Genomic DNA, 12,477 nt, shown 5'->3' on the forward strand with positions numbered 1-12,477 from the left:
AGGATGACAGAATGACGTTCCAAAACTGTCTTGTCCTCCAACTTCCTGGTGATTTGTATATGGTAATCTGCAAAGCAGGGGTGGAAGAGAAGAAAGGATGAGGACAAGTGGAAGAAGAGGAAAGTATCTTGCGTCTATTCCATTCCAATTAATTTCATGTTCACAATGGTTCTTTGAACCACTCCAAAGATAAAACAAATGATTGTCTATAGGGAATGCCATTGACTACATTTCTATAAAGTAATACTGTATATTATCTACCAAATGCATGGTCCAGCTCTTGTCCTGTGCCTATTAAATTGCTCCCAGTTGAGGCTTTTATTCAAATAAGAGTGAGCTGAACATTTAACAAGTACTTTAGGATGTGAATGAAGACTCTTACACTGGGGACAACAGCAGATAAAAAGCCTGGAATTTTCTTTCAGATGAAATCAATGACACACTGCATCAAATTTAGGTGCTACCAAACTTAAACTTGTCTAGTTCAGAAATACAATTAATTTCACCTGATTTGACTTCTTTGCTATAGCCAGGGACAAAACGTCAGCTCTGTAGATCTGAACAGTAAGCACATCACAACTATACAAACAGATCTTTTACTGAGATGCAGCTGTCTCATTTAGTGTCCAACGACTTTGAACTGGAAATGGAGCAGACCCTCCAGACACACACACAATATTTCAAAGACCCCAGTGAAGGAAGACTGTACGTTAATTAATTCTTCATCTTCATGATGTAAACCAAGCCAGGATACGCTACCTCTGACGAGCAGATTGGCTGTGGATTTGGATTTGCCAATTGAGAACTGAATGGTGCCTGTCATATCAGTGGTGGTTTTCGGTATGGTCAGCCGGTGGATGGTGCCTTCTTGCTGCATAATCAAGTTTCTTCCAGCCTGTAAGACTTCCCAAGTAGATACCACTTGGGAGGTTTCACAGAAGGAATGGATATCTCGCATTCAAATTTGGTTTCTTCAGGCTCAGTCACATCCTTGTCACACAGCTCCTTTACTAGATGAATGGATTGCTCTTAAAGAAGGAAGGAACAAAAGAAATCAGAGATTTAGAAGGAATGTAAAAAACCCTTACATTATCACCTACTTACTCACATCAGCATTACTGCACGTGAACACTACACCTATCAGCTCAAAATGCCTTAAAACATCATTGGAAAAATAACTGAAAGAAAGGAATGTTGAAAAGAAGTCCGACAATAAGACTGACAACCTGAAGAGAGCCCAGATCTTCTGATTCCCAGTCCAACATCCATATCAAACCATGACCTTCCCATCCCAATATCAAAGTCCTCACATTACGAACTGGAAAAGAGGTTCAATGAAACACGGACATTGATAATTACTTTGGTAAAATATAGTAACTTAGCTCTGAGCAAACCCACACCTACACTTGGCTTCCTCGAGCAAAGAGCTCTGAGGCACATGGCCAGGCTGAGCATCATCCATCTGGTTTCACAGCATCACTGCCTGTTCTCTCATGTCAATGAAACCATCCATTCCCCCACATCCACATCCCCACCAAAGCAGAATCTAAACATGGCTTCTACAAGGACTGACCGAATGCGGCCGCCGTCACCTTCAAAGTACCTGATACAGAAGGATCACACTCACTGTCAGACAAAACCTCTTTGGAGAGGTGAAGTGACTGACCTGTTCACCCTCACTTTGGAAAGAACTGCACTCATTTCCTACCTGCTCCTGGCAGTGTGGGATGGTGGGATAGCATCACACTTCCCACACTAAGCTTCCCACCTGTCACTTGTTCCACCCTAACCTCAGTCCCAAAACGAAAGGGGAACTCCCTTCTGAACCTTCTTCACTTCATTTCAGATGTCCTTTCTGCTTCATCTCCAACCCACACCCCCTCAGGAGAAAGATCCCCCTCTTACACCCTACCATCTTGCCGCATTCTGATGTTGTCATCAGCCTTCAGCTTGTTGTCCTCTTTGTACCACTGGCTCTGAACCTCATCGTGTGAAATCTCACAGACAAAAGATGCACTCCCATATTCATTCACTTCCACATCTTCCAGTTATTCTAAACCATCATCAATTCCTGAGTCATTTCTCTCTTAAACACAGTCAATGCATTACTGCCCTTGAACATAAAGACAGACTAGCTAAAACTGAACTCCCTGCAAACAGTTTTCATGGAAACCAGAATGTCATTTATTCTAAAACCTTTCAAGCAAAATTAAGGGTAGAAGAACAATAGAACTGAATGAATCTTTAAGGTCATTTAGTTCCAATCCCCCTGCTATCGGCAGGGACACCTCCCTCCAGACCAACTCTTCTCCTCAGGGTCAAGGCTACTCTCAAATCATTCTCCTCTAAGCCTGTGCCTGTGCTTGGCATTGCCCTGACCCAGGTGCAGAGCCTTGTACTTGGCCACACTCAAGTTCATGAGGCTGCCAAGGGCCCACCTCTCCAGCCTGTCCAGGTCCCTCTGAGTAGCATCCCTTCCCTCTAGCACATCAACAGCACCGCTCAGCTTGGTGTCATCTGCAGACTTGCTGAGGGTGCATTTGATTCCACTGTCCATGTTGCCTACAAAAATGTTAAATAACACTGGTCCCAACACCACCCTCCACCTGGACACTGAGCTATTGACTGCAACTCTCTGAGTGTGACCATCCAGACAGTTCCCTATCCTGCAACTGGTCCATCCATCAAAACCATTTTTCTCCACTTTGGTGACCAGGATGTCATGCAGGACGGGATCAAATGCTCTGCACAAGTCCAAGTAGATGATGTCAGTTGCTCTCCCATTATCCACTGATGCTGTTACTCCATCATGAAAGGCCACCAAGCTTGTCAGGCCTGGCTTGACCTTGATGAAGCCATATTGGTTACCACCAATCACCTCATCTTTATTTTCCAAACTATGCCAAGGAGAACTAGACGGAACTCTACAATGTCGTGTCACTACAAACCTGTCTGAACCATTGGCTTCTCTGCATGCTCATCACTAGTCTCTCCTTAGCTTGTGTGCCCACAATGTATGGGGAATGTCAGCCACAAATCTTACCTAGGGGACATCTGTACTTCAAAATCCCTTGAACATCACACAATCCCTTTTAACTTTCCAGGTCTGCACTTACTTATGTCAGAATCAGCTCATATTTCTGTGCTACTGTTTCCCTTTCCTTCTGAAGGGCTTGGATACAACTTGGATTAACCTCAGGAGCAGAGTTCCTGCATAAAACAGCCAGTACTGAAACAGCAACCCAACCTGGCTGCAGACTGAGAGAGAAAATGAGAGTTCACCAAAGTCATGGGACAGGACAGATGTTCATGTTCATGCTAACACTGAACCCAAGTGGCCACATGAGGACAGCATCTAGTAGGAAATCAGATAAAAGCATCCTTTCAGACGTCCCTTTGGAAGGTGGCATCTACCAGGGCACAGCAGACCCGTGTGTTCAGTAACCAGTCTGATGCTTCAGAGCCAGCTGATGAGCTACAGACTGGGGTTTAACCAGTGCAACACACGGAGGGAAAATCTGTCATAAGCATAAAGAAAAAAGAGAAAGGTATCCAAAATGACTAACCAAGAAATGCCCAAACTGCCCATGAAGCATTTCTTCCTGTGGTACAAAACACCACAAGAGGATTTATTTGCTCTTTCAGTTAAATATACCATGAACCTTTAGGGTAACTGACGTCTTGTCTTCGGCTGCTTTGCACGAGTATGTTCCCTGATCTTCATATTCACACTTGTGAAAAATGAGGCTTCTCTTATTTCCCTGGGAAGAAATGCCCACTTTTTTACTTTGACGCAGCTCCTTCCATTCCTAGAAGGGAAAATACCAAGTCAGATCTACACGAGTCCTTCCATCTCTGCACTGAGCATAGGCAGCCTTCAGATCTATGCTTAATTCACCCACTCCCCTAGAATTAATGGAATTGTGCTTACTGGAACATATGCTGAAGCTTAAGCACAGTGCAGTGTTTTCAACATGTAGGAATGGCTATAGAACATGCATAAATTCTGGCTGACCTATGACAGCTTAAAGCACTGTGGAAAACTGTTAACAAGCCCGTTTGGACATCACCTTGAATAAATGATGTTATCCCCAAGTAAGGGAAGGAACAGCTGAGCACTGCGGAGGTACACAAAGTGCCAGAGCAAATTCTCACACTGTCAGGTGCAAAGAAAACTCAGATTTCACCCTAAAAGCCAGATCACAACAAGGCTACAAAATCCTGGCTGAGAATTTCTGTGTTAGAGTTGAAGCTCAAGACTCTACACCAACCAACAATATTTTGTGCAGCAAGACCTCAGGAGTTCACAAGAAACACAAAACAAACTTTCATTTCAACTTGATAAATGAACTCAGGACATAATAACAAAGAGTGCTGATCTGGGCAAGTAAAAGAGCATAAAGAAAAGAGAGCAGTGCAAAAGCTATCAGGCAAAAGCTTAAACTCTCATCCCTTGGAAGTGAAATTAAAGGCTCTCATTCATTTCCAGACAAGTCAGAAAGGAAAACACCATTACATGCCATACCTTGAACCACTTGATGTCCACGTTGGGCCTGGACAGCTCACACTCAAATGTGACCTTGTCCTTTTGTATGATGCTAATGTCTGCCAATGGTTTGCTGATTTACAAATGCAGTTCTGAGAAGGAGAAAGAAGGATGTGGATTTAGTTGGGAATGAGGTCTCTAGGAGCATCTGGCATAAGGAATAATGAAAGGCAGTGCCTACTCTCTATGCTTACTAGAACTTGTCATTAACAACAAAAAAACCTATTGTTTTGAGCACATTATCATTACTTGTGCTAGGGACAATAATGTTACAACAATCCTCTTGATATATCAGGGATACTCTGGTGGCAATGGCCCAGTGCAAAACATTCTTATATGCATTATTGACATAATTGCCAATAGAATATTGGCATAACTGCCAATAGAAGTGATAAGTGCACATTTTGGGACACAGAGCAGAATTTTGTGACAACTCTCAGTCCGGAATATGTTGATGAAGAAGATGTCCTAACAGTGCATGCCAGTGATTTGACAAACCCTGCTCTATATGACACAGTTCGTCTTCAATTTTTGGGAACTTTGATTCCCAGTTGGCTCTTAGGAAAAAAAAAAAAAAAAAAAAAAGCCACCCAAACAACCTAGTCCTCCCTCATCTCACCCTTCTCATCCAGCTGCTGCCTCACAGAAGGGGTAAAATAAAAACTCTCCTGTACTAGCAGAGAGATTTGCAACGGAGTAACTCAAATAAGGATGGGAGACTGAAGGTGCTGGGGAAGACATCCAGGCTTTAGCTACAGGGCATGCATGCAGAATCACAATACAAAGGCCAGTCAGAGAAATCTGAACTTCATGAGAATTAATGGGGTTGTTTCTACATGCCCACCATATCTGCCAGTGTAAAACCTTCCAGTGAAAAAAAGGAAAGCTACATATAGGTGGGGAGAATTGTTGGTGAAATTATTTGTGATATTTCTGCTAAGAATATGCCCAAAATCCTGGAGCAAGACTTCAAGTTAAGCAACTCAGTCTGTGTAAGTAGACTTACAGAAAGGAACCATAAAGCATGTGGAAGGAACTGTAAAGTTAATCCACAGCTAAAACAGAGTAGAGACGAATTGCAGGAGCTTGTTTACTTTGCACAAGTGTGAGCTTTAACCACTGCTGAGCTCCTAGTACAAAAGTCTGAACCAATGCAACAAACCAACCCGTCCATGCTGTACGAAAGAATGTACTGACACCACCAGAACACAAAATTCTATGGCTGAAAATACGCGCAAAAATCATCCAGCCCTTCTCCATTGCTCCAGGACATGCTCAGCTCTTTGTGCCCCAGATATTTCACTAACCTTTTCTGAAACCCACAGTGAAGGCTTCAAAGCCCCTCCAAATAACTAATCCAGTCATCCAACCATTAAAGGCTTTTTTGTTGTATAACTCAAAACCAGCTATCATGTTATGTATGAGCACCTTCAAAGAGCCAACAGAGTCAATGATTTTATTGGAAGCTTCAGATTTTATGACTTGCAGTAAGTGATCACCATAACTCACACTCACATCCCCTGCCTGTAGAGGAGATCCTCCTTGCATCTACAAAGATGCAAGAAGAAAAGAGGCAAAGAAGGGGTAAAAAAAAATCCCATCTCACATTTGGGATTTTTAATTCCAGCCTTGAAGGCTGATTTGCCCACTTAACAGCTGTGCTCTTCAGAAGCAGTTGTTCCACAGTTATTTAGAGAGAAAGACAAGTTTTGTACTTGGTTGTTAACACAGAGAACAGCATAAACACACAAATGAACTCAACTTTGCAGTGTTGTAATGGCTGATGAGGGAAGCCAAGGATCCTTCCACACTGTCAGCCTTCATTTCCAGAGACATACCTTTGGGGGTGATGGTAATGCTGCTCTTGTCATCTCTGGACTCACAGAAGTACTCTCCCTCATCCTCAGCCCGGATCCCTGTTATTGTCAGGGTTCTTCTGACCCCTTCCTCATCAATCTGGAAACGTTTGCTGGGTTTGATCTCAACTGCATTCCTGCACTACACCACCTTCCCTTTGACATGGCTCACTTCCTCTTCCTCTAAGCCACATAAACAGCTGCTTAGTGCTCCCAAAGCGAATGCTCACCAGTTGTTTCCAACTTGAAGGTCATCTTCTGGCCAGCAGCCTCGCAGATGTATTCTCCAGCACCTTTCTTCTCCAGCTGCTCCACAACCAGACGCCGTGTTTTGCCCACAGATTCCATTCTGAACTTTCTGGAGGAGGCAAGCAGTCTTCCATCCTTGTACCATTTTACTCCAGTTGGATCCTGTGCTACTTCACAGCTGAGGGAGGCACTTGCTGCCAGGGCAGCACTCACCTCTTTCTGCACCTTCTCCTGGTTTATAAACACAGGTTTTGGCTCTGAGGGAAGAAAAGAGAAAGTATTGACTGAGGGACTGAAATGAGACCATCTTGCAGGTCTGTATGTACAGCTTGGAACAGGTTTAGGTTACCACTTGTGCCCAAACTAATAGCCTTCACTAGAGAATATCAGCTCTTCTGTTGAAACTAAGTGTCAAATCTAGGCAAGAAAGAACCTAGGAACTGAAGGAACCAAGAGGGTCCTTGAACACCAGTCCCATGGTTGCAAGTCACTATGCAAACATATTGAACCCAAAAGAACATCTGTCCTGCAGGCAGCCAAAACCTGAGTTCCTTTAACTTAAGACCCACTGTGAAACATCAAAACATATAAACATGTGATAGTCAAACCACTGGCTGCCTTTTCATGACCCAGAACAGTACTCCTGGCTTCCTGAACAGACTCCTCATGGCCTCTACCATTGCCACAACTGTGACTGTCAAAGGCACAAAGGAAATATGCTCACCAACGCAGTCCTTAGTTCTTTGTGTGTGATTTGCAGATATCTATTTTACTTTGAGCTCTGGGAATAGTCAGCTCTACCAGGTCTCTTACTGGGAGTAGCAGACTCACCTATCCAGATGCAGCCTCCAACATAAAGGCATAGTAAAAAGGCAGTGTACTACTAGGAGAAGTTCCTGCTTCTCCTGCCATGAAAGGCTGCACGTACAACATGCACTCCAGCCTCACTGCACATACTTATCTTAGTCAAATGTTTCGGTGAACAAGAATTACAGTTTGGGATCTCAGGCACAGGAGAGATTTGAATAATATCTTGAATATTGCTTCCATTGTACATAAATCAGTAATTATTATTCTACAGACAGACTGAAACAGGTCTTTGTGCCATACTAAAACCAAATACTTTCTACAAACCCAGGCAATCAAGTCTAGGGAAAAAACCTCAGAACAGACTACTGCAACTGGATCACTGTATAATAGAAACTAGATTTTACTTTACTGTTCTCTGCTGTATTTCAGACAACACCTGTCTCACCTGTGACATGAATCTTGAAGGTGAGTTTCTGGCCAGCAGCCTCGCAGCTGTACTCCCCTGCATCTTTCTTCTCCACCTGGCTCACCACCAGCCGATGCTGTTTGCCCTCTGACTCCACCCTGAACTTCTTGTTCCAGGTGATCAGTTTCCCCTCCTTGTACCACTTCACCTCCGTCTTCTCCTGGGCCACCTCACAGCTCAGCGTGGCATTTCCTGTTGGTGCAGCCTTCACCTCGTTTTGTACCTTCTGCTTGTTGATAAAGGCATCCTCTGCTTCTGGAACTGGAAAAACATTGGGTAAAACAGACATTAGATATGAACAGCTTGTGACTGGAAGACATTAAAATTTGCTTCTATGTTGTACTGTGCAATTTCCTGCAGCAACACTGCTTCACAGTGTTTATCACACATTATAATGCATCCTCAGCACAGTCCTTATGGTCATCCCATCCCTCTCGGTAGTCTTTACTATCAGCTGGGACTCCTAATTTTCAGATTTCTTCTAATGAAGACAATGACAGATCTTCATCTGTGTGTCTTTTTGATATTGCTCCACTCTATGCTGGAGATCAGCCAAATACAGCTCAATTAGGAAGACCTCAAAATCAGGAAACCATAGAAAATTAAGAGCAGAAAACCATCTTTTGACTCTACCCTATGGCAATGATATAGCCCTTAATATGGTGAATACTTGGCCTACATTAGATTTTGTAGCTCCGTTTTATGCATAAAGCATGGTTTTCCACTCTCAGCAACCTCTGATTCTTCAGAGAACTGGCTGAGGTCATCTCCTCTTAATACCTAACACATATAGAAGAAAGTGTTTAAAGCCCACCTTACCCTTTGTGACAACAAATGGAGTTAGCATCAGAAAGACATCAAGTGTAATTGGTTAGGCATACACACTTCAGTTAAGGTGGTTCAGTTAATCACCTTGCTAAGTGGTGTCGATTGATACATCGAATCTTTAATTGATTACTTTAATGACTGTTTTATCTGATTCTTTTTTTACCAACAACTGGTTGCTGAGAGCTTTCATGCTAGTTCCTATTTGAGGCGTGGGAGAACAGATAAACCCTAAATAAATGGGCTTCCACTTCTATTAAATGGTTTGCCCTACAAAAGGCTGTAGAAGTGCAGAATATTTCTGACGCACTTACATCATGGATTTCTCTAGTGCTAGCCAGCTTCTAACAGCAGCCCAATTTTGAAGAAGCTTCCTATGCTTGTTTGGGTCCCAGGAAAGATCCCAGGGTCCTGATGTTGATACCAAGACAGAGGCTCCAAGGATGAATGCAGGACTAGCAGGTGTGAGGGGGACTGACATTGTCTTTTATTTGCAGTGGAGACATGGAAGACCACTCATTCAGATCATTCGTGCAAGCATATTCAGGCATACCCAGCTCAGGTGACCGGGAAGGCTCCTGCTCCCCAGCAGTCATGGCAAACCCTTCCAGGACCTGTCCCCTATCTCCTTCCTCCCCGCTGTCACTCTGTGAAGCCTTCTGCTGCCATCCCTTTCCCTTCCTTCATGACTTTCTCCTCTGCATGCTGTCTGAATTCTGAGTGGCAGCAGCTGCCCAGGAGGGTAAGTTCAGCTCAAGTTGCTGTGCTGCTGACCGTTGCAGTACGTGCAATCCCAGGATTCACACCACAGCTCTACCACCAGCACTGCAGTCCACTGAAGGCCAGGGAGCAGGGCAGCAAGCCAATGCAAGAATGCAGTTGATACACTCTACATTTGATCTCCCTGCTTGTATTGACTGTAGAAGCATCATTCTCTCCGCCCATCTCCAACAGCCCCTGTTTTGACTGATGGTTTTCAGGGGAGCTTCAAGTTGGATGTTAAGAAAAACTTCTTCTGAAGAGGAATGGTGATGTGGTGGCACAGCTTTGCAGGGAGCTGGTGGGGTCACCATCCCTGGAAGTGTTCAATAACCATGGAGATGTGGCACTGAGGGACGTGGGCAGTGTGCATGGTGGGATGGGTTGAGGCTGGATGTGGGGATCTTTGTGGTCTTTTCCAACTACAATGATTTGATGAAGATCAGAAGGCTTGCTTATTAGCAAGACAACAAACATGGCCTAGACCAACCAGGTGATGCAAAACTTCTCACAAATGCAATGGAGCTTTGGCCCACTTCAAGTAAGGATTTCAGCGTGCACCACAAATACTGAGAGAATGAGATGGCAGAATCAGCCCTTTTTACTCTAGTTTTCTATAGGTTTCCAAGGTGTGCAGCACTTGTTTCTTTTAAGCAAGAAGGTCTAATCTGCATCCCATAATGCTCAACACTGAGCACCTAACATTCACGATGTCCTTAAAATGGGATTGTTCTGTGCTACCAGTGGAACCCTGGGGTAGAGGAACCCTGAAAATCTTTCTGAGTGCAATGGGAAGAGGATTAATTAAGACTCAGAAAGCCATTGCACTTTGGGAGAAGCTAGTAAGATGAGGATTTCTGTAGTGAAAGAGCCAGCCACTCCAAGAGTACTCATAATCCCTCCTGACTTTCACACCACATCATTTTGCAGTGAGGGCTGGACTGGCACGTCATGTTACAGTGGTACACATGAGAAATACAGCAACGGTAGCTAGGCAAGCACTCTCCACGTATGGCAGAGGAGGAGGTATTACATTACCCTGTGCAGCCATGAGGTCATCCGGTCTGAAAGAGAACAGAAAACCTTTGGTTTCTGAGGCAAACAGCTAATAATAGCCCTCAGCTAGTAAAATTCAAGTGTAAAAGCACTACATTTCTGGGTTTTCCCCCTACACCTCTGCAATAAGACGAGGGCTGGCTTTGGCTGCTGAGGATTAACTTGGTTGATTCCAGTTGTTGCCATAATCTTTCTGTCATCATTTATATTTCATTTTCTCTGACAGATACCTCCCAAATCTATCCTTTCTGTAATCCACTCTTTGCTGAAACTGCCAATTTCCTGAGCCAAAAGCATGAGCTACACAACTCACGGAACAGATCCAAAGGCCACAGAATCACATCCACGTGGTGTGGGAACAGTGAGAGCTGATAGTTTAGAGTCTACACCACAGGCAGCAGCAAAACTGTCTACTACAGGAGCAGAGATATATTGCACACCAGGGACTGAAGGAGCAGAATGCCCCAAGACGGAGAGAGCAAAGACTGCAACCTTTACAAGGGAACAGAACGCAAGCTATGCCCTGCAAGGACACCAGGTCTGTGTGAGCAGAAAGGCAGTAGACTCCCAGTACAGTTGCTCCTCCACAGAGCTGATCAAATGCCAAACCTTGACCAGGATTAAGCTCCAATGTGTTCACTGCCATAAGAAAGAAGAGGAGAAAACAGATTCCCTGTCCTGATCAGCTCAGAATACAAGACGAGAACTGTAAAGTTAACAGAGAACAAGTTGACTTATGAGCAAAAACCAGTAGAGTGCAGCTACAAATAAAACAGAAGACAAACCCTCGTCATCAGCCAGCTCACTAATGGTCACTCAGAATGCAGCTGATGTGCCCATGGCTATCTGGAGTCTAAGTTAAAATTTACCGGATCTTGTGCAAAATATACTGACACCAGAGCAATCTCTACTGCAGCTGGAGTGAAAGATCTACCTCCGTGCTAAACTCTCAGACTAATGAGAAACGTACAATTAGAAAGGTATCAATGGATTCACGACTGATCATTACATTTACAGAACATGGAACAAATGGTCGTCAACGTGGGATTCAACAAGCCAAAGGCAAGTGCAATGCCTCTGACTAAAGGTTCTTAGGACACTGACAACCAAACCTTCTCAGTGCAGCCACAGTAGAGATCTGTAAATAGTACTGTTGAAATATCAAGTGCCAGAGCAGTGTTGCACATTGTACAAATCACAGTTGGACATCCATGGACAGCTGATGATAAAAGTAGTCCTAGGGGAAGAGATAGATAAAACATTGTTAAAAACAAATAATCATTTTAGCTGCACGTTTGTAAGCATTTCTTGTCTTCCTCGCCAAAACAATTTCATGGCAGAATCAAGAGGACACGTTCACACAGACATTTCCACAGCCAGACTATGGAAATATGGAATAATCAAAGAATATCAACCAAAATGTGTTTCCTACCAGTTACATCAATATTGAAGGTGAGTCTTCTCCTGGGCCACCTCGCAGCTCAGCATGGCATTTTGAGTCAGTACAGCCTTCACCTCCTTTTGTACCTTGTCCTTGTTTGTAAACACGTCTTCTTTCTCTGCAGGGACATCACAACAGTCACACCGTTTTGCTGTAGTCTGTGGCAGAGCTTACTCCAGTTCCCTGTTTTCACTATACTTGCCCTTGACAGGGAGCATCATGATGCCTCATTAAGACAGGTAAATGCTTTCCCCTCTATTTTGCCTTGGGAAATGATAGGCATATCATATCATATCATATCATATCATATCATATCATATCATATCATATCATATCATACCATATCATACCATATCATATCATATCATATTACATCATATCGCAAAGCTAAACATTTTGCAGTCTGATAGCAGATTTGGACATGAGATTTAGAACACCTGCATGCACTGCTGAACCTCCTCCCTTCTCT

General features: G+C 43.7%; 2 long non-coding RNA genes across 4 annotated transcripts; both read right to left on the reverse strand.

Moving 5' to 3' along the window:
• Window positions 1-451: 451 nt before the first annotated feature.
• On the reverse strand, window positions 452-6,896 carry LOC146753350 (uncharacterized). 3 transcript variants are annotated; one of them, XR_014939947.1, is made up of 4 exons: window positions 6,633-6,896; window positions 4,526-4,638; window positions 3,663-3,809; window positions 452-1,028 (listed from the first exon to the last, which is right to left on the reverse strand). It is a non-coding gene; the product is annotated as an uncharacterized LOC146753350 (long non-coding RNA). The 3 variants fall into 3 exon arrangements; XR_014939945.1 differs by having other exon boundaries at window positions 3,656-3,809; XR_014939946.1 differs by lacking the exon at window positions 452-1,028 and having other exon boundaries at window positions 2,842-3,809.
• A 1,016-nt stretch (window positions 6,897-7,912) lies between these two features.
• On the reverse strand, window positions 7,913-12,185 carry LOC146753351 (uncharacterized). Its single transcript, XR_014939951.1, has 3 exons — window positions 12,000-12,185; window positions 11,680-11,804; window positions 7,913-8,188 (listed from the first exon to the last, which is right to left on the reverse strand). It is a non-coding gene; the product is annotated as an uncharacterized LOC146753351 (long non-coding RNA).
• Between the last annotated feature and the right edge of the window lie 292 nt (window positions 12,186-12,477).

The sequence above is a fragment of the Coturnix japonica genome, chromosome Z (assembly GCF_054131305.1).
Source record: "Coturnix japonica strain WE chromosome Z, WE-NBRP24, whole genome shotgun sequence".
In the NCBI taxonomy this organism is placed as follows: Eukaryota; Metazoa; Chordata; class Aves; order Galliformes; family Phasianidae; genus Coturnix; species Coturnix japonica.